At 47.6% G+C, this 21,920-nt stretch overlaps 1 protein-coding gene across 5 annotated transcripts in view; it reads right to left on the bottom strand.

Annotated features, from left to right (window-relative positions):
• The window catches only part of SLC8A1 (solute carrier family 8 member A1), a 329,809-nt gene that overhangs the window by 291,669 nt on the left and 16,220 nt on the right, over window positions 1-21,920 (bottom strand). Inside the window, exon 1 of one of the 5 annotated variants that reach the window (XM_067532903.1) lies at window positions 8,166-8,560. The exons of the other annotated variants lie outside the window; for them this stretch is intronic. The gene's annotated coding sequence lies outside the window, so the exon portion shown is untranslated. Of the gene's footprint in view, window positions 1-8,165; window positions 8,561-21,920 lie in introns of those variants that run through there. 5 annotated transcript variants of the gene reach the window in all.

Here is a 21,920-nt window from a genome sequence, read left to right as displayed (position 1 = left end):
CTTGACTCTTCTCCCTTTATTGTCATCTGTCCCTCTGTGCTCATCCTTATTTTCCAGCTTCTCTCTCTCTCCCTTTCTAGAGGTATAAGGGACCCCTTATTGCTTCCCTCTTCCTCCATGTGCTATTTCCCTCCTCCCCTTACAGGGGCTACTGCCGAGGCCAGGGGACTCTGCCCCTCATACCAGCTGGCTTTTTCACTGCTTGGCAGTTCCATGGAGCCAAGCATCTGCCACCCAGGCCCAGCTGGTGGGGACTGATTTGTAAAGCGATCTCCCAGCTGCAAATGGAGCCACAACCCCACCTCAGCCACTTCAGAAAAATGGGCAGGCCCATGGCCATGGACTTTGGGCCTCAAGGAGACTGTGTAGTGGCCTGCTATGGTCCCCACTCCCTGTTGGATAGTGAGAGGGAGGAGAGTCTTTACTCAGCTTTGGGAATGGAGGTAAGTGGGAAGGCCCCATAGTCCTCTCACATGGCTGCCTCTTGGGATGGGGAAAGAGAGCAGACCCCTGTGCCTGCAGTCCAACAGGGAGTGGTGAGAAAACCCCAAGGGGCACTAGCTCTGACCAGAGCAGAGGAGGATGGACACATTGCCCCATGGCCTCCTCTGGATGGTGGTGAAAGAGGGAAGATGCCCTGGAAATCTGAACAGGGCTGACTGAACGGGTCCCCACTCTCCTCCCCTCGCTGGCAGCAGTTGGGAAGCTGGCATGCACTCTTTCACTGAGCCGCATTGCAGAGAGCCTTTACTATGCCTGGCACTGCACGGTCCCTGCCACAGGGTACTCCCAGCCAGAGAACAATTGCATAGTCCTGTGCAGAGTAGTGTGCAAAGCCCCAGAGCAGCCTCAGGGTGCTGGAGGAGTCCAGCAGAGTATTTCTACAGAAGATCCCCAGGAACGTGCCTTGAGGAGGGCCTGGGAAGAGGAGAGCAAGGGCATTTAGCAAAGACAAGTGGGCAGTAAACATCCAGGTCAGAGTAGCAGGAGACTACAAAGAGGGCTGTTAGGAGAGGGGAGAAGGGAGCAGGACAGGTCTTAAGTACCATACAGTGTCAGTTCAAATAAGTGAATATAGCTGAACTGCTTGGTAATAGTGATCCTAATGTAATTAAATTTAACACTGGGGGTGCGGGAGGAAGGGGAGGAAGAACACCAAAGAAACCCACAGCTTTTAAGCATTTGACTTAAAAAAGGGGAAGTACACAAAAATGAGGAGGAAATTTTTTAAAAACACCATAACAGAGGCTCAAACTATACCCCAACTAAAACAAAAACAAAGACAGTAAAAGGACCAAAAAAATTGCTACCGTGGCTAAATGGCAGAGCATAAGAAGCCGTTAGAGATGAAAAGACAACCTTTAAAAATTGGAAGACAAATTCTATTGAGGAAAATAAAAATGAACAAACTCTGCTAAGTCAAGGATAACAGTATAACTAGGCAGACAAAGAAGAATTTTAAGAGCCACTAGCAAACAGCATAAAGACTAATAGCAATTTTTGAAAGTATATCAGAAGCAGGAAGCCTGCCAAATAGTCAATGTGGCCACTGGATGATGAAGGTGCTAAAGGAGCAGTCGAAGACAAAGCCGCTGTGGAGAAGCTAGATAAATTATTTGCATCAGTCTTCACTGATGCAGGGGATGTGAGGGAGACTCCCACACCTGAGCCATTCTTTTTAGGTGACAAATCTGAGGAACTGTCCCAGATTGAAGTGTCATTAGAGGAGATTTTGGAATAAACTGATAAATTAAACAGTAATAAGGCACAAGGACCAGATGGCATTTACCTAAGAATTCTAAAGGAACTCAAATATGAAATTGCAGAACTACTAACTGTGCTATGTAACCTATCGCTTAAATCAGTGATGACTGGAGGATAGCTAACGTGACGCCAATTTTTTAAAAAGGCTCCAGGGGCAATCCTGGCAATTACAGGCCAGGCAAATTGGTTGAAACTATAGTAAAGAACAGAATTATCAGACACATAGATGAACATGATTTGTGGGGAGAGTTAACATGGCTTTCGTAAAGGGAAATCATGCCTCACCAATCAAGTAGAATTCTTTGAGGGGGTCAATAAGCATGTGGATACAGGTAATCTAGAGGATATAGTATACTTAGATTTTCAGAAAGCCTTTGACAAGGTCCCTCACCAAAGGCTCTTAAGCAAAGTAAGCAGTCGTGGGATAAGAAAGAAAGTCCTCTCCTGGATCAGTAACTGGTTGAAAGATAGGAAACAAAAAGGCAGGAATAAATGGTCAGTTTTCAGAATGGAGAGTGGTGTCCCCCAAGGATCTGAACTGGGACCAGTGGTGTTCAACATATTCATACATGATCTAGAAAAAAGGGGCAAACACTGAGGTGGCAAAGTTTGCAGATATAAAATTATTTGACAAAGCCATGGCTGGGATGATTTAATTGAGGTTGGTGCTGCTTTGAGCATGGGGTTGGACTAGATGACCTCCTGAGTTCCCTTCCAACTCTAACATTCTATGATTCTACTCAAGATTGTTAAATCCAAAGCAGCCTGCAAAGTGTTACACAGGGATCTCACAAAACTAGATGACCGGGCAACAAAATGGCAGCTGAGATTCAATGTTGATAAATGCAAAGTAATGTGCATGGAAAACCATAATCCCAGTTACACATACAAAGTGATGAGGGCTAAATTAACATGGCTTGCCGAAGGGCATCACACAATGGCACTCCCTGTGGCTGATCTGCCCTTGCTCCCTTGGGGGACCAATTTGCCTAGAAAGGGGTGGGGAGAAGAAGGGAGCATGGCCCCATCCCCTCTCCCCATCAGCTGGCTGAGCTAGGCAGGGAAGTATGCTCTGACCATCCTTGCAGATGTCACACAACGTGCACTCCACCAGGCACCTGGCAGCCCCAAAAGAGAGTACATTTTCCCCAGGGCAGTACTGCTCCACTCTGTCCCCTGCTCAGTGCTGGTTTCCCCATCGCATCATCCAGCCCCAGGATTTCAGCAATCAGGATGGGAAAGGAACGAGAGGTGGAGGTGTCACAGCCAAAGAACTGGGAAGATCTGGCAAGACCCTGGATGCAGGGGAAGGGAAGTGGAGCCAACTATGACACAGAGTATGTGAGCAGGACAGTGGTGCTGTCAGTAGTCGCTGCCAGCAGCTCTGAAAGCAAAAAGGAGTCTTCTCCTTGAGGAAACTGGCGAGCTTCTCAGCAGGGAGTGGGAGAGTGAGAAAGAAGGTCTGTCTGAGAAAAGAGCCAAAGGCAAAGAAGAGCCATCAGGGGTTGAGGCACGAGAGGAGAGGTGAAGGCAGAGGGAACTCATTGGCAATATAAACTGAGTCTGTCTTCAGGTGCAGAGCAACGCAGGAGCAGAGGAAGCAGGGGTCAGGGGAGTAAGAGGGCTGTGAATGAGCAGGATCAGCAGAAAGTTGAGGGAAGGCAGCATGATGAAAGAAAAGGCAAAGTTGAAGGGAGACACCATGGGTTCAGTATGGAAAAACAAGGGTGGGAGCTGAGAAGTCAGTAAAATCAATGGGTCTTGAGTGAAATCGTGAAAGGTCAAGAGTAAAATTCACCGCCATGCAGAGGGCTGGCACACACCACTGCTGAGACATAGACCCTCTGCATGAAGGGAGCAGTGTCAGAGGAGAGAAAGTGGCAATGGAAGCAAGGGGGTTGAGATTTCAGAGCACAGGAAGAGAGGCAAGCAGCAGTGGTGGGGAAACCTATGTCATGAAAGTGGCAGAAACAGAGCGCGAAGGAAACAGGCTCAGACTGGGAGGTGGCGAAAATGGAGGAAATTAAACAGGAGGCAACGCACTTGACACATCATCCACGTGAAAGCAGAAATGGCCTGGAATGGGAAAAGAGAAAGACAGGGAGTCAGGTGTCAGTCTACACGGGAGGAGCTAGGGTAACAACAGACAACACCCACATGGATGGATAAGGGACAGCAGAGTCCAATGGGATGGACTTCAGAGAGGGGAAACATATAAGCAGTAGAGGCTGGACAAGCAGAACCTGATAGGACATCAGGTGCAGGAAGGGCCAGTGACAAGAAGGCTAAGAGAGAGGTGTAGCAAAGTTTCAGGGAGATCAGGGAGCAGGTGACAAAGGATATGGAGAATGGATTAGAGATTGAGCTGGTGTTTCACGGCGAGTGAGGATAAGAACAGGCGGACTCACAAAGTGAGGGAGTAACTTCAGACACTTGCTAGCGAGCGGTCTATGTGAGCAATTAAATTGGGGAGTTTATCAGCAACTGGGATAGTACAGGGCAGTTTCCAGAGCACTCCACTGAGTTTTGCTTACAGATTTCTTGCCCATACCAACCCTTCTGAATTCGGGAAGTTCCCCCTTCAGGAGTATTTACAAGTCTTCAAAACCAAGGTTCCCTAGAATCAAAGCGCATTTTAGGACCAGACATTCCAGCAAGTAACAGCTTCATGTGCAGAGCATTTCAGAAGAGGGTAGAGTAAACTGTTCCTCCCCTTCCAACACTGAACTCCCAGTGCAGATGGCAGAGAGATTTTGAAGGCTTCTGAATGACTGATGCCTGCCCAGGCCCCATGAACAATTTTGAAGCTAACATCTTTTTCTCTGGCAGTGCAAGTCTCTTCCAGTCAGAGAGAGGAATTTTAGGCCAAGACTTTCAAAAGTGAGTAGCCATAGTGATGCCCAACTTGAGTCCCTTAAAAATGGCCTGGTTGTGAGAAGGCAAGGGATGTGTTGCCTGAAAACAGTTTGCATTTGCCTTCTGAAAACTACAGCAGTCTAAGGCACTTTTTGAAAATCTTGGCCAGCGTGCCCTGGAGCACAGCTCTGGGCTGGTCGGGATATATTTTCTGCTCCCTACCTGGATGCCTGAGCCTTTTTAAAACATGAGAACAGCAAATGACAAAAAGTGAACACTACACTTCTAGTGCAAATACCAGAGGTTTGCATTTGTAAGAAGGGTACTCTTACTGTTAAGGCACGATGCAAGGAGAGCTGGGTTCTGTTCCTGTCTCTATCACAGATTCCCTGTGGGACCTTGAGCAAGTCACTTCCCCTTCCTATGCCTCAGTTTCCCATCTGTAAAATGGAGCTAATAATCCTGCTTTTCTCCCACTCTTTGTCTATTTAGCTTGGAAGCTTATTGGGGTTCTTACTATTTATTTGTACAGTGCCTGCCACAATGGGGCTTCAGTGTCAGTTGTGATTTCTAGGCATTACTATAGCATATATAAGAAACCTTAAGAAAGTTGCAAGCTATCCCAACAGTTAGCTGAATACCAGCCTTTTTACAGTTATTGACCAATCATGACTATACGGTCCCTCACACAGCAGCAAATCAAATTTCAGTGGTGGAGTATATTTGATTTGTTAATATATTTGTGCATCTGTTTTTCCACTCTTAAGTAAACCAAGCATACATAACTTTAGTACAGCAAGCACTATATAAAACCCAATTCTTTTCCATGAGGAATACTAGCAATGGTCTCCTTTGCAGACTCAAACAGAGCAGACTATTGCTACCTACCTACCTACCCTGGAGGGACAGTCAGGGCAATCAAGTCTTATGGCCCCCTTGCCTACCTTGTGCACCTATTTACACCAGTATAAAGTGAGGGTAAAATTCTCTCTTTCTGATCTGGGGGCACTTTAGACTCATTCTGTGCAGCTGTAAATGACACTACAAGGCACAGGGCAATGACACTTAAACAGAACAGGCCTGAAATGATATGTGCAGCAATCAGTTTGCAAATGCCAAACTCCTGGGGGAGAATTACAGCAAGCAATTGCTCAAAGCTGAATGAATAGAAGGAAGGGGAGGCAAGCTGTTTTTGGTAGACAAGCTTTTATTGGCTTTAAACTGTGCCAGGTGAAGCTTTAAGAAGGACTGGAAATATACCTGCTTTTCTATATGTTTTAAACTCAAAGTTGAGGATAAGGCAGCAAGAATGACCAATAACCAGCACAGCTGCCAATTATTTGTTAATTATTGTCTGGGCCACAAACCAGGGCAGCTTGTAGGATATAAGAGGAGGTAGGGAGCTGGAGGTACTTAGCAGCAGAAAGGGGGTGTGAGAGGTTTAGTAAATGCATGGTCTGGGTTTTGACTGTTGAATGTGCAAGAGGGTGCTTCTCTGTGGGTGGAGTAGAGAGTACCTGTTACAGGCTAGATTGTAGAAGGATTTAGTAGAAAGCACTGCTGGATAATTAGACTGTCTGATACAAAAGGGAGGGAGGAGAGAGACTGGTCATAAACACCTGAATGAATGAAGATTTTATTGCAAGTCTGGTGGTAATTGTGTTTTTCTTAAAGCCCCAGCTGCTGGAGTGCTGTGAGTGTGAGAATGTCAGCCTTCACTTTTTTAAAAGGGAAAATTTCTATTCCTCTTGGTTGTGGAAAAAAGCATGAAAAAGGTGACCCCAAAAAGCAAATGAAAAGAATTTAAAAAAAATTGTTTTTAAATCCTCATGATTTTTAAACCAATCCCATGATTTGGGGAAGTCTGACTCCAGATTTTTCAACATCTGGGGTAAGCAATGATGCTTTCTGTGAAATGTGAGTGAAAGAGTAGTAAAATCAAATGCACACACAACTCTGCCCTTGTGGTTTTACTACAGCTTTCATGTTTAGACTTCATTTTTCCCTAGTGGTTGCTGCATTTCTACAATATTTTTGGCAGGTTGCTTTCACCCTCAAGACCTAGCTGGTCCTAAGGTTGTTTAGCATACATAGCTGGAGGGGGAGAAGTGAGGCAATTACTATTCTATTAAGGAACTAAACTAAAATGTCAGGTGAGATCCAGCCATGCTTTCATCTAGACAAAGCCTATCTGATGACTGCTTTTTAACGGATTTCCTAATAGGACTGATCCCATATTCCTGGGAAAAAGAATTAGAGTTTAATCAAATCTTCAGATTATCTGCTTTCCCCAGGAAACCGGATTAAATACCTAAAGGGAAAGGATGGTGGGTGTGTTTTGAAAGGCAAGGGAAAAATCAAGATATGTCTGATAGCAACATGTTAAATCCAGTAGATGAACAAATCCGAGACCCTCCTAGCAAATGTACTGCTTTGCTTTTCCTTTCAAGAGAGAGGTACCTTCGCAGGAAATTAAGAAAATTACTGCGAGCCATGATGGAGGGGCTCGTCGTTTCCAGGCTAATTTGGTTTTGCTCTGATGTTCTGGGATTTCTTTTCCTCGGTCAGTTTGACCTACTGCCCTTCATCTGGTCTCTTCCCCATGGCAAACATTGGATGGACTGGATTTTCTGCTGTCCCCTCACCCTGCTCTTGCTTTCCGTGTGACATCCTTACGGTCTCCCTGGCAGAGAGGCTCTCTGAGTAGCGGATAGGAGCGGCAGAGCCAGCCTTCCTCGGAGGTTTGCGCGGCGCCATCCCTTGAACCATCTACTTCGCTTTCCGCTGTCAAAGCCAGGCGGCGCGGAGAGAAAATCACGAAGCCGAGCCCAGGTTCTGCTCAGAGGCACCGAACTGTCCGTCCCCCTTTTCAGCTCGTTTTCACTGGGGCGGAGGAGAGGAAGCGGGACCCGCCACCCGCTCAGCTCAGCCCAGGCACTGCCAGGGCGCAGCTCTCCTCGCCCAATGCCATGCTGGCTCCGCCGGCTGAGCAGCCCAGCAAACACGCTCGTTCCCCTTCTTCTCTCCCTGCGGCAGCAGCCCCGAGTCCAGGACAGCTCCTAGCGCTTTGCTTTCAGCCCCCCCGCGCAGTCCCAGGCTGGGGGGAATCGCAGCCCGCCTCTGCCCCTGCCCTGCCCCGAGCCCGGCTCGCTGGCGGCTCCGTCGCCCCCAACGCCGTTGCACAATTGCAGCTACACGGCTGGCAGCGGTAGCTGTCCCCGAGCCGGGGCCGGGACCGGACCGGACCCAGCTCACGCGTTCAGCCCGGGAGATGGAAATACAAATCCCTACGGCCGCCAGGCTCAGCCCTTCGCCAGCACGCGGCCCCGAGCCGCTGGTCCCACCGGCACCTGCCGGCCGCTCTCCCGCCCGTGCCCCTCCCCTGCAGCTCCGGGCTCGGGGGGCGGCCCCTCGTCCGTGAGCCTGGCCCCGGGATTGTCGCTGCGCTGCTCGCCCGCCCGCCTCCCTGGAAGCCCAGGCCCGGGCCACCTGCCCGCGGCAAGGGACGGGCTCGGGCCCCTGAGCCCAGACAAAGAGGCTCCTACCTGGCCTCCGCAGAGCGCCTCTGCCGGGCAGGCGCAGCTCAGCGTCGGGCGGGCAGCGCCCGGGCCATGGCGGGGAAGGAGGCGCGGAGCCGGTGCGATCAGCAGGAGCGCGGCTGGCCCGGCAGCCTCCCGGTCCTCTTCATGCTCCCCAGGCGGAGCCGGGCAGAGGCGGCAGGTCCCCGCTCAGCGGGCGGCGGGAGCTGGCAGGCAGTTGACAGACCGCAGCGCGCCCCAGTTGCGCCCGCCTCTCCGGCCCCGCGTCCGGGCTGCTGCTGCTGAGAACAGCCTCCGCTTCCCTGACGCTCCCCGCCCCGAGTGAGGGGCTGGCCCCGCGCCAGCCCTCTTATCAGCAGGCGAACCCTCCCACCGCCCAGCCGCGAGCGATCGAGCGTCGCGAGCGACCCCCACCCCCTCCGGCCCCGGCCGGGGCCAGGTTCTCGCGCCGCCTGGGGCCCGGCACGTCTCACCCCTCTCCCTCCCCCCCCCCCCCCACCACCACGCCCCAGGCCGGACTCGGGCCAAGTTCTCCTCAGACAGAGCGATCCGGTCCGACGCGCCGAGAGACAGGCAAGTTCAGAGGCATGAGCGAAGTGGGGGCGAAGGAGGAGAATGGGGGGCGATGGGGAAAGGACAGTGCCTGAGGGAGAGGACTGAAAACGTGGGGAGCGATGGGCCAGTGAGTGGCAGTTAAAAACAGGGCTGGAGGAATTGGTAAGGGACAAGTTATGGTCCCTGCCTTTTCTGTAATCGCTGGGGGGTGGGGGATGCTCCAGGACCGGCTCCAGTTAAGTGCTCCTAGAAATGTATGGAATGGTTTCTTGCTGCTTTGGAGTGGGAAGAGAGGAGGGGGCCGGTTGCCCTTCTCCAGAGCCAATGGCTTCGGTTTGTCCCCTCAAGACAGGACTTGGTGAGCAGCAGCCCTTGTTATTATTATCATGGCAGAGGGTAGAGGCCCCCATGGAGATCATGGCCCTGTTATTCTGGGTGCTGTATGCAGAGTGAGAGACAATCCTGCCCCAAAGTGCTTACAGTCTAAATAGACAAGAAGCATTACTAGCCACATGAGACTAAGTGACGTGCCCAAGGTCACCTGGAAGTCAGTGGCAGAGTGGGGAACTGACCTAGATGGGCCCAGTCCCAGGCCAGGGCTTTAAACACAAGACCATCCTTTCACCTTACACAGCCTTCCTCATTTTACATTCCTACCCCATTGTAAAACGCATGCCTTCCTTCCCGTACCAGGGAAGGTCTCAGAGTGAGTGCTTTCAGCATGCCCTGCAGTCAGCTACCCTCATTGAACTATGTCTGATCCGTGGCTGGCCTTTTCAAGGCCCTATCTGTTCTAACCCAGTGGTTTGGAGAATAGGTCCACCAATGGCCATTACCCAAGATAGTCAGGGAGGCAACCGCATGCTCTGGGTGTCTAAACGTCCAACTTCCAGAAGCTGGGATGGATCACTCAAAACTGCCCTGTTCTGTTCATTCCCTCTGAAGCACCTGGCATCGGCCACTGTCAGGACACTGGGCTAGACAGGACCATTGATCTGACCCAGTGTGGCCGTTCTTATGTTCTTCTCTCTCTTCTAATCCAGTGGTTTGTTTGTTATGTGGATGAGGCAGCATGGCTCTTGAACTGTGTGAGGGAACTCTGGGACTGCCATCCAGCCCTACAGCCATGAGCGCCTACAAACAAACATGAGCATGGACTCCACCAGCATTGCCAGAGAGCTGGGAGCTGGCACAGGGAAGCTTCTCGCTATTTAGTTTGGCTGTTAGTTCCCATCCTGTTGGCAATGCCCTGTTCCATAGCATCTCAAAAGGGACAGGCTATGGGTGAATGCTTCCTCCACTCTCTGTCAGCTCCAGCAAGGTCCAATTGCATCTATTGTGTCAGCAAGTCCCACCCTGCAGGCAGGATTCAATTCCATGGGAGCTTAAAAGGATCAAGTTTAATGACACACACACACCATGGCCCAGCTGAATTTTAAAAAGCCACTCCACTCAATCCCCGGAATAATAAGAAGAATTACTAAATACAACCATTATACCAGCTTCCCCACACTATTAAACTTCACAGTCACATCCCAGTGGTGGTGCCAGGTTTTTTTGGCAACATTCTGTACACGCGATCGGTGTATTTGCTGCACAGCTCTGGAATCAGGACATAGAGGTGGTGAGTTTCGGTAGATTTACTTTTTGTACTGATGGGCAATGATGTAAACTAATATCAAACTAGCTCTCTCCAGCTAGGATTAGGTGCCCTGGAAGAGAGAATGGGAGTTGTCAGACATTTAGCACAAGGAAGCTCCCCCACCCATGTCGCCAAAAAGATATCATTACCAAGATATCATTACCAATTACCAAGGCTCAGCACTGTAAGTTGTTCCCTGTAGGTGTGCGGAGTCCCAGGGACTTCAGGGGGGATCTGTGAAGCAGAGAAGCCTGCCTGAGTGGAACCACTGGAAGATTAGGGGTCATTTCTCTGGTAACTTTTCACACAAGTGCAGCCCATGAATAATCACATGCTTATAGTTAACAACATATGTAAGTCTGTGAAGGATGGGGAGCTTGGGCAAGTCACTTAAATGCTCTGTGCCTCAGTTTCCCCATTTGTAAAATAGGGATAATGGTAGTGACCCCCTTTTGTAAAGTGCTCTCAGATCTACTGATGAAAAGTGCTATAGAAGACTTAGGTATTATTATTATAGTTGTTATGTAGTATTGTTTTCACCTAATAATTTATAACTTACCCTTTAGTTGCATGACTAAGTAATAGAGCCTAAATAATTCAACATTTTAGGACAGCACACTTGTATGTGACATCTGTCTGTCCCTTTTTGTCTGTCTTGTCTCTTTAGATTTAAAACTCTTTGGTGCAGAGGCAATTTGAAATTTGCTGTGCGTGAAGCGCCTAGTAAAGGGGGGACTGCAATCCTTCCTCAAGACCTCTAGGTGCCACCGTCATAAAAATACATAACCATCATTAATAAGTGAACAAAATAATATTTAATAGGAATTACTAAATGTGCACAGAGGATACATTATTTTATTAGTCTTAAGAAATTAAATGAATTATTATTTGGTATGATTATTTGTTTTTGGTAGCATCCACAGGATGCAAGGTGTGTTGGCCTTGTTCTGACATCTGTGGGATGTATAATCATCATTATCTATCTATTTATCTATCTATCTATATATCTATATTTGTGTCAGCAAAATAACACCTTTTATTTACTTGATGTAATAATACAGCAAATGAATGAGCTAAGCAAATAAGTCATGGCTCAACATACAAACATTGTCCTTGATACTTATTTTGCAAAGCATGCCAAAACCTTGTATGCACAACAGTAACCAATAGAGCTCAGAGTTTAATTAGATGTCAGTAGCGGAGTTCTCCCTTAAGCTTCCTGTTTCCTTACAGTTATGGTCACTGACCTACTTTCCAGCTCTTTTGCTGCATGAGGTGCAGAAGTCTTCTAGAAACCCAAGGCACTAATTCTGGTAAGAGAATGTGATGGTGTGTAGAAACCCCACACTGGGCAACAAGGAATTAAGGGATTATTTTGGGCCTAGCCAGCCCTGCTCTGCCAGGCCTGCAGCAAATGCTCCATCTGGTGGAGGAATTAAAACAGAGAGAAATACCTCATTTGGGTGACAGAGCTTGTGCAGTGTAGTGCTGAGTCAAGCCTAGCCTAGCAGCTGGTCTATGACCCAGCTGCCCTAAAGGACCCTCCCAGAGGGAAAGGAGGACCCACCCCAGAAATAATCAGAGAAGGGAAGTATCCCACCCCTTCTCCTGCCTGTGGGTCCTGGACAGTGGTAATCCCCTCTTACTTATTTGATTTGGATTTCCTCAACAGGGAACAGCACTGGAGTAAACTGAGGAGAGGGGGGAAGAGAGGAGTGATGAGAGGAAGTGTCCCAGAGAGGACAGCCTTAAGCAGCCTCAGTTGCCAGACCACTGGCCCTGAGTCAGAGCCAGGTGGAGTGGGAGGGCCCCGGGCTCCCCTCCCCACAATCCCCCTGCTGCTGCTCATGGGTTGCAGCCTTGAACACTAGGCCATGTTTCCCTACCAAACCCTGAAGGAGGACCAAGTCAACAGTCCATAGCATATTAACTTCCCTTAGAATACCCTGTGTCTATGTACAAAGCTACTGCCAGCCTGCCTTTCTCTGCCCACTAGCTTTTCATGATTCAGCTTCCCTAGTGCCTCTTGCTGGTGAATTCACACATTAACTGTGGCTGTGGCTTTTTATTTCATCAGAGGAAGGAAACCATAGAAAATCCTGACAGATGATGAACCCTGAATATGATTATTAGAAACAATGATGGTGATATTATTTCTTATATCTGTATTACACTGTGCTTAAAGGTGCTGGCCAAGATCCAGGGCCCCATTCTGCATGGAGCTGCACATACACACAGTGGGAAATAGTCCCTGTCTCAAAGAGCTCGCAGGCTAAAGCCCTAATCCTACAGTTCACCGTGTGCAGGTGAAGGGATTTGCCCATGTGGACCATTGGCAGCATTGAGCCCTGAAGAGACATGCCAGAGAAAGAGTGGGAGAAAGGAAGTATGAGTATCCGCCTTCTTAGAGATAGGGAACTGAGACCGAGAGAGTTTAACTGCATTGGCCAAGGTCATAGGGGAGCTCTGTGGCAAACCTGAAAATGCAACCCATTTAGATAGTCCTGCCCCAATGAGCGCAGTCTCTTACTATGTGTATGTGCAGCACTTGGGGCTACTGGAATATAAATACAAATAACAGAAACAAAATCTCTAATGGGAGCTAGATGGAGACCGAGAATCAACAGCAAGCTTTAAAATATAGCTACAGAAAATAGGAGGTCAAAATTTGCCAAGGGAAAGTAAGAGAACCAATAATGGGGAAACAATGAGATTTTTAGAACCTCTTGGAAGTAGTTATAATCCACTGACAAATGTATCTGCCCCAAACCTCACAGCAATTAAGTCACCAATTCCTTTCAAATGGAGGCCTCTGGACGGGATCCATCAACAGCTGCTTTCATAAGTTTGACTTATAACAGCAAAGATAGGTGAGGTGTGGAGCCTACAGACATGAAGGGTCATGGTGGCTCCCCACCACCATCTTCCCCTGATGTTATGCCACCCTACCCTTCACTCACCACTTGAAAAAGTCAGAGGTGAAACAATTAAGCCTTTACTTTTGAAATATTTCTAATGGAAGTAGGTCAAGACAAAGCAGCAATGTGGGGAGGGAAGGGAGGAACCCAGGAGCCATGACAGAGATGGGAGACCAGGAGTAGATAGGAGAGGACACTGTCAGGGGTGTGCTGATGGGGCAGAAGGACCAGTTTCCTTTCTTCTGCCCCCACCTCCCAGTCTTCCCTCCCACTCTCATGCCCTATTTCTCTTTGCCCCTTTCAAGTTTTTAACACATCTATAGAAACAGAGTCCATGAGCTTGTCATGCTGAACTAATGCACTGTCCATGCAGTCATTCATTAACACTCACCTTCAGACTGCACATTTCTTTCTGCTCAGCACGCAAACCCCCTTAACCTTCCTGCTGAAGGAAATGCAATTGCTGCAGCATGTCTCAGGCCATTGCAGAGTGAAAACAACAAAGCTTTAAAGATAAGGAACAAAATCACATAATGAGGTACAAAACCTAGAGCAGTGTGGAATGCTGTAGTCTATTTTTTTTCTATTCAATATCTTGGAAAAGATGGATTCCAAACTCTTGAATGAATGGGGTGAGATAACCCTTAAATTATTCCTTGCTTGAAAACGTCCTACGCCCTCATCCTCAGTGAAATGGCCAGTAGTGAAGATAAGACCAGATCCTCAGGCTGCTGCACACTAATACATTGTACTTAGCTTTGAATAGAAGTATTGGTTATTGCAAGAAATGGCACCCCAACTGAGGATTTGGAGGCTCTTTGCTCCCAGCATGCATTGTGGAATCACATGTTGCTTTACCCAATAACAGTCTTCAGTGGCTATCACTTCACTGAACTACTCCCCAGCCTCAGTGCACATCTTTGCCCATTTCCCTTCTGGGTCCCTGCAGTACAGGATGGCTGTGCCAAGGCAGCAATGTCAATTGTCCCCTGTTGATGGACACCTTCCCTGTGTCCTCAGCGGGCTCTCAGTGAGGGAGGCTCAGCCACTGGAGCACTTTGAGGTCGAATGGCGTCTCCAGCGAGATGCCCTGCACGGCACCGGGGTAAATCCTTTCAGTGTGCCCTCTCTGGAAGTTTGTGGCAATGTTTACTGTGGTGTTTTTCATACCAGTGAAAAAGTTCATTGATCTCAGAAGCAACATTATGGCCCAATAGCTAGACAGCAGGAAAACGGCCATGTTGCTGTGTGTGATGCACTTTTTCAGTTCCCAGAAGGGTTTCCTGACACGGACTACATCACATGATGTTTCTTTGGTTTCCCAGGTGGTTGGAACCCCTGTCTACTCCAAGTTTGTTTGCACTCCACAGTGTAGATTGGTCATGGTGATCACTGGTCCAAGCCTCATTTCACCACTAGTTCAGTGCATCTACCTCATGAGGTGGCACCAATATAGCTACATAGTTACTCCTGAACAAACCTTCCTAATCTAGACAAGCCCTGAGTCTAGCTCCTTGTGTGCAGGACTATCAGCAGAAGCCATGATAACAGTCTACTAAGCTTTGAAGATTGTAAAACAACCAAAGAAGGAGAGGGATTTAATGGAACATGAAATCTATCAGAGTATGGAATGGATACTACAAGGAAGAGGTGAGAGCTCCATTGGTTGAGCCTTTTAAAACTAGGCTAGAATGTTGATTGTAGGGAACAATCCTGCTGGGAAATGGTCTGGATGATCTAATAGCACTTCTCAATCTATGGCTTCTCTAATTCCTTGAGCAGCCCTTTTACATAAGGATAAAGCTTAACTACCAAGGTGATAGAATGACCTTAGCTGGATAGATTAGGTAGATGGGAATATTTCAAGTAACAGAAGTGATGGCCAGAACTCCAGACATTTGGCAACTCTGCAACCAGGGAATTTGTTACAGTACCCACCTCTTACCACAGAATTGTGCTCTAGTATTTAAGCTTTCATTTGAAATAAAGTATTTGATAGCCAATACGTTGTGACGAAAAACTCCAACATCTGAATGGAATGTGGTCAATGCCATTTTGTCTGCCTGAGTCTGCAGACAGCCAGAAACAAAAAGTCAGAGATGTGTGAACTCACTCCCTATTTTTCTTAAGGGGATATTAATGCTCAAACTGTATGATGATGTTGAAATGGCAGTTCCAGACTGCCTCTCAAGTTGCTTTCCTGAGTTCTGAAAGGCCATCTGTCCTCTACATAGCTGCCAAACCTCCAGCATTCATCCCTTTTTGTATCTTCTACAGTGAACTTTGGTATTGTCAATACAAAATTCTGCAGAATACTGGAACCTAAAAGATGTAGAGCTAGTGTAATATCTAATATCCAATTTAATATCCAATGCAATGACACAGGAAATCTTATTTTGAGGCTATTGTCCATTTTCATATTTCATTCTCTACAAACCTCGGTGTATTTAAAAGTATCTGAAGCCACAGCACAATTTCCTGCCTGCTACACACATATGCTGCAGAAACCATAGGGCCCTGCTGCAGAATGTAGGTCAAGCTCATCTCAGAGTACATGGGAGCTTGGTCCTGGCTGATGGAACCTTTGAGAAATTTCAGAGAAATGGCATGTGCTCTCTGCGCTAATGAATGATCCTGGGGGCCCTGGGATAAGGAGACAGCAAAGCTGCTTTCTGGACTTTCTCCTGATTGTTATAATTTGGAAAACTTATGAGAGAGAAGCAATTGGGCAGGACATCATTAGGCTAGGCATCCCTGGGAAATGGGGCATTGCAGTAGGCTAGGAATTATCGAAGTTGATGACTGCCTCCTCACTAGGTGTAACTATACTGGTAAAAAATCACACCCCTAACTGACGTAGTTATACGTGTACAGTTAAAGCAGGTGAGCTTTTGTGTGTAGGCAAATCCCTATATCTGGATAAGAATAATGAAGGTTGGAGGGATGGGCTGGAGAAAAAAAGGGTAGAAATTAGGGGCAAGGTGGGAAGTGAAGATGGAACATGGAGGAGGGTTGGAGGGTGGTGACAGGCCAGAACTTGCAAAAGCGTTGGGAGACAGAAAGGGAATTCCATGGGAGGGAGATTGTGACAGAAGAGAGGTCCCTTCCCCCTCCCCCACTCCCCACACAAGCGTTCAGCAGATGGTACAGCTGGTTCCCTAGGCAGCTGTCCTGCGATAAGGCTCATTGCAGTACTGCCGAGGCTCTCTGTGCAGTCTAGAGAGGCAGACTGAACCATTGCATGCACAAGGGCCTGTGCTTCTACAACAGGCTGAAGAGCTCCTATGATGAATCTCCACCCAGAACAGCCTGCTCTGCACTGGGAACCATCAGTGATCTATGATTTTAACATACCATCACATCCCTGCACCACTCGCTGCATCCTACCTCCTGACCAGGGTCCCATGGAGGGAGAAGTTGGCTGAAAGATCATGAGATTTAGAACGTCACAACTCTTGGGGTTCTGTTTCATTACCTTCTGCTTGTTGAGCCTTCAGGGGTCACGTTTGCCAGATTTTCTCTGCAACCACAAAGACTAGAAACATACTTTTTTTTTAAAGAAAGCTGAGATGCTGATATAATCACCTGTCTCCAGGAGCAGGGGCTTGAATTAAAACACCAGATATCATGAGGCTCATGATAAAATGGTGAGAGCTGGCAATGCTGCCCAGGAGACTAATGGCTGCTCAGTCTGTGCCTGCCTGCTCAGTCGCTACCAGAGGCCACATTCTACACTTGATCTTTGTGCAATGCCCCTGATGACATCAGCAGGAGATCCAGGATGAATTGAAGGGAGTGCATGACCCTCTCTGTTCAGCTGTAGCCTGTGGACCCTCATTGCAAAGGTAATTTAGCCTTCTCTGCACAGTGTGTTTGACACTTCTGAACTAACATTGATTTTCCAGAGGAAGTCATTCCTGTCTTTAAAAATGAGAAGTGACTGACCTCAGACAGCTGCATGGAAGCACCCTATTTATATTCCCTGAGCCAAGAAAATTGACTGAATGTCTGTAACACAAATTGCAAAAGCAAGCCTTTTAGCCAACAGTATGTGAAATGGCCTCTCTTAATGGGAAATGTATCTCTAAAACTAGGTGCTTCTTCAGGATCTTAGGCAGAATTCCAGCACTGTCAAGGTCAAAGTCCCATCATCTCTCGTCCTGATCAACATCAGCTCTTTCTCTCCAGTCTCTTTGCCCCTCTCCAGTCCAGGCAAAACAGAACATCCCCCTTGCATATTGCTCCGCCCTCACAGTTCACTCCTTCCACTGAAGTGCTGATAGAATCATAGAATATTAGAGTTGGAAGGGACCTCAAGAGGTCATCTAGTCCAACCCCCTGCTCAAAGCAGGACTAACCTCAGCTAAATCAACCCAGCCAGGGCTTTGTCAAGCCGCAGCTTCAAAACCTCTAAAGATGGAGATTCTACCACCTCCCTAGGTAACCCATTCCAGTGTTTCACCACCCTCCTAGTGAAAAACTTTTTCCTAATATCCAACCTAGACCTCCCCTACTGCAACTTGTTCTGTCATCTACAACCATTGAGAAGAGTCTAGCTCCATCCTCCCTGGAACCCCGTTTCAGGTAGTTAAAGGCTGCTATCAAATCCCCCCTCATTCTTTTCTTTTGCAGATTAAACAAGCCTAGTTCCCTCAGTCTCTCCTCATAAGCCTTGTGCTCCAGCCCCTAATCATTTTTGTTGTCCTCCGTTGGACTCTCTCCAAGATGTCCACATCCTTTTTGTAGTGGGGGGCCCAAAACTGGACACAATACTCCAAATGCTCCCTTAACCATGCGGAATGGAGGGGAATAATCACTTCCCTCGATCTGCTGGCAATGCTCCTACTAATGCAGCCCAATATGCTATTAGCTTTCTTGGCAACCAGGGCACACTGCTGACTCATATCCAGCTTCTTATCCACTGTAACCTCCAGGTCCTTTTCTGCAGAACTGCTACCTAGCCAGTCTGTAGCAGTGCTTGGGATTCTGCCATCCTAAGTGCTGGACTCTGCACTTGTCCTTGTTGAACCTCATTAGATTTCTTTAGGCCCAATCCTCCAATTTATCTAGGTCACTCTGTATCCTATCCCTACCTTCCAGAGTATCTACCACTTCCCCTAGCTTAGGGTCATCTACAAACTTGCTGAGGATGCAATCTACCCCATCCTCCAGATCATTAATGGATATGTTGAACAAAACCAGCCCCAGGACCAACCCGTGGGGCACTTCGCTTGTGAGCAGCTGCCAGCTAGACATGGAGCCATTGATCACTACTCGTTGAGCCCTATGCTCTAGCCAGTTCTCTATCCATTTCATAGTCCATTCATCCAGCCTATACTTCTTTAACTTGCTGATAAGAATACTGTGGGAGACTCTATCAAAAGCTTTGCTAAAGTCAAATGTCCATTGCTTTCCCCACATCCACAGAGCCAATCACCTCTTCATAGAAGGCAATCAGGTTGGTCAGGCATGACTTGCCCTTGGTGAATCCATGTTGACTGTTCCTGATCACCCTCCTATTCTCCAAGTGCCTTAAAATGGATTCCTTGAGGACCTGCTCCATGGTTTTTCCAGGGATTAAGGTGAGGCTGACGGGTCTGTAGTTCCCTGGATCCTCTTTCTTCCCTCTCCTGAAAGGCACTATATTTGCCTTTTTCCAATCACCAGGGACCTCCCACAATTGCCACAAGCTTTCATAGATGATAGCCAATGGCTCTGAAATCACATCAGCCAACTCCCTCAGTACCCTCGGATGCACTGCATCTGGCCCCATGGACTTGTGAACGTTCAGGCTTTCTAAATAGCCCTGAACCTGTTCCTTCAGCACTGAGGGCTGCTCACCTCCTCCCCATTCTGTGCTCCCCAGTGCAGTAGTCTGGGGGTTGAACTTGTCTGTGAAGACAGAGGCAAAAAAGGCACGATTACCCCAGCTTCTCCACATCCTCTGTCACTAGGTCGCCTCCCCCATTCTGTAAGAGGCCCACACTTTCCCTAATCTTCCTCTTGTTAGTAGAAACCCTTCTTGTTCCCTTTCACGTCCCTTGCTAGCTGCAACTCCAATCGTGCTTTGCTATTCTTTCTGCACATCGAGATGGTTTGTTCCTGCCCCCTCAGTAAGGTTTCTTTAAAATACAGCCAGCTCTCTTGGATTCCTTTCCCCCTCATATTAGCCTCCCAGGGGATCCTGCCCATCAGCTCCCTGAGGGAGTCAAAGTCTGCTTTTCTGAAGTTCATGGTCCATATCCTGCTGTTCTCCTGATGCTATATTAGGTTCCAGCTTCTTATCTTCTCCTTCCAAGTACATTACTCCTCTTTCCCTCCTGACCTATCTGCTCTTGCTTCACCTTTCTGCCTAGCTGTGTCCATCATGTGTCAGTGTCTCACATATGTGCCCTTTTCTGTGGTGTCTTTTGTGCCTGGAATGCCCTTCCTGAGCCATTCTATAATGCCACTCTCCTTCAAATCTCTCCATGATGCCTATAAGGAATCATCCCCTTAATGATGATGCCTGGGGGCAGAGGCAGATGGGGAAAGTTAAGACTAACAAATGCTAATTCATAGATCTGAAGGTCAGAAGAGCTCTTATGATCCGTTAATCTGACCTCAGCATATAATAATGTAAGTGTGCAGATATTAATATTCTAGATATTTGACAGTGACCTCTTCCCACACTCTTCAGATGTCGTTTGTCTTTAGCTGAAAGCTCTTCAGAGCAGGACTGTATCTTTTTATGTTAGGGCTGTGGTTAGGGCAATGGTTTGTACAGCACTTAGCCCTGTGGGGCCCAGCCAGGACCTGATCAGTGCCCCAGGACACGCTGCAATATAAATACTGAATAGTAATGATCTAGGGGCATGCTATTTAACCTAGTCCTACAGGCCTTCCACATCAGGAAAAGCAGTGGGCTTAAATAAAAGAGCAGCACGTGTACAGATGACTATAATGAGAGGAAGACTCAAGAGAGCTGGGCTCCTCAATCCCCTAGCTGTGAAATCAGGCCAATAACAGTCCATTTCTTCTACTCTTTGACTGTCTTGACTATTAGACTGTAAGCTGCCTGGGGCAGGGGCTGTCTCTCACTAGCTGTGCATGCCTAGAATTCTGTGAGAACATCTGAGATATTTCAAATCTCTGAAGATTTATGAACTGCTAATATTTCTCTTCTCTGTGCTGTGCAATAAACCAGATAAGGCATGCATATCAGGCAAAGCAGTCAATCAGTGATAAGGCAATAAATGCTGCTGAGGTTCTGTGAATGATTATAATTTAAAAATAGAGAAACAAAGAAAACAAATTTAAGTAGAGCATGAAGAACATATAGTAGATGTTTTAAGAGAAATGAAACTGAATTGGTACAAGACTTTCAACTTCCACTTTCACATGCCTGTGAATTCTCTTTCCTAAGTTTCAGGCACTGTGCTGTCTTGGAATGGATTTCTTTATGGACCTTTGGATTCAATGGTGTAAAATAATCTGAGATAATCATGTGCCATTTGTTTCATGGAAAACCCTTCAAATCATGTATTAAAATCTTCTTCTATTATTTAGTATGTCACACTGGTGATTCTAGAGTGCCTGGCAAAACTGTCTGCCTCCCCATAGGGGCTACATACATGATCTAAAATGTGTATTAGGACTACAGAGAGTCAGCTGTGGATACCAGTCTGGACATGAGAGCAGCTGCTGGTGGGAGCACAGTATAGAGAATGCCCTCCTAGTTCCTGGATTTATGGCTATGTAACCCTACACACCTGGGGTGGGGCACTGGGAATAGGTATTGAACCTAAGGCCTCTGACTTTATAAGCACCAGCTTATACTGCCTAAACCAGAAGAATCAGCACTGTTTGCCAAGCCATGGCTATCTGTGACCCAGCCATCACTAGTAGGGGCCAGAGCACTGTGTGGAGTGAGGGTGAGTACAGTCTAGCCCACCCTACACATTCAGAAGGAGTGAGTCCAGCCTCAAAGTCATGAGGTTAGTTTAAAATTCATGGGGGTTTTAAAATAAATAAATTGGGTCATCAGTTTATTTCTCCTCTGGTTTTTAAACCTCTAGTGGTCACATTTCTGAGCTTCCCTCCGCAACCACGAGGGGCAGAAATGTTCTTTATTTTTCAAATGAAAGTTGAGATCCTCACTTACTCCCCAGACTTTGCAAGCTCTGGCTTCTCTCCCCTGAGCTTCTGGTTCCCCAAACAATCTCTTCTTTCCTGAAGGTTTCCAGCTCTGCAAGCGGGGAGCAATTTCCTGCTGATTGTGCGTTGCCAGGACTCAGCTGGGGACTGGGCTGTCACTGAGTTTCTGGGGTGCAGTGGAGGGAAACAGAGTTGAGCTGGAGAGGGTACAGGCTCCCCCTTTGCTGCCGCAGTGCTTCACCGCAGCCTGCTTGCTCCATACTTTCCCTAGTTCAGACTGTCAAGAAGTATAGGTAGAAGTGGGGGCAGGGCTGCCTGTGGGCAGGGCTGTGGGGGATGGAGGCAATGGATTGGGGGACATGGGAGAGAGAAGCAAGACTTTTAGTGGTGGATCCATTGGGTTAGCATGTGGGGCGTCATATGATTGTACAGAGCAAGAGGCTGAGCCTATCTGATTGGGGCAGGAGTATGAACTTCCCTACTCCACAAGCCTCTTTCACTCAACCCCTC

Source organism: Emydura macquarii, unplaced genomic scaffold (genome assembly GCF_026122565.2).
Source record: "Emydura macquarii macquarii isolate MOO-44397 ecotype Brisbane River unplaced genomic scaffold, CSIRO-AGI_Emac_v2 contig_3305, whole genome shotgun sequence".
Taxonomy (NCBI): domain Eukaryota; kingdom Metazoa; phylum Chordata; order Testudines; family Chelidae; genus Emydura; species Emydura macquarii.
Note: the sequence above shows the minus strand (reverse complement) of the source record. Positions and strands in the feature narration are given on the sequence as shown.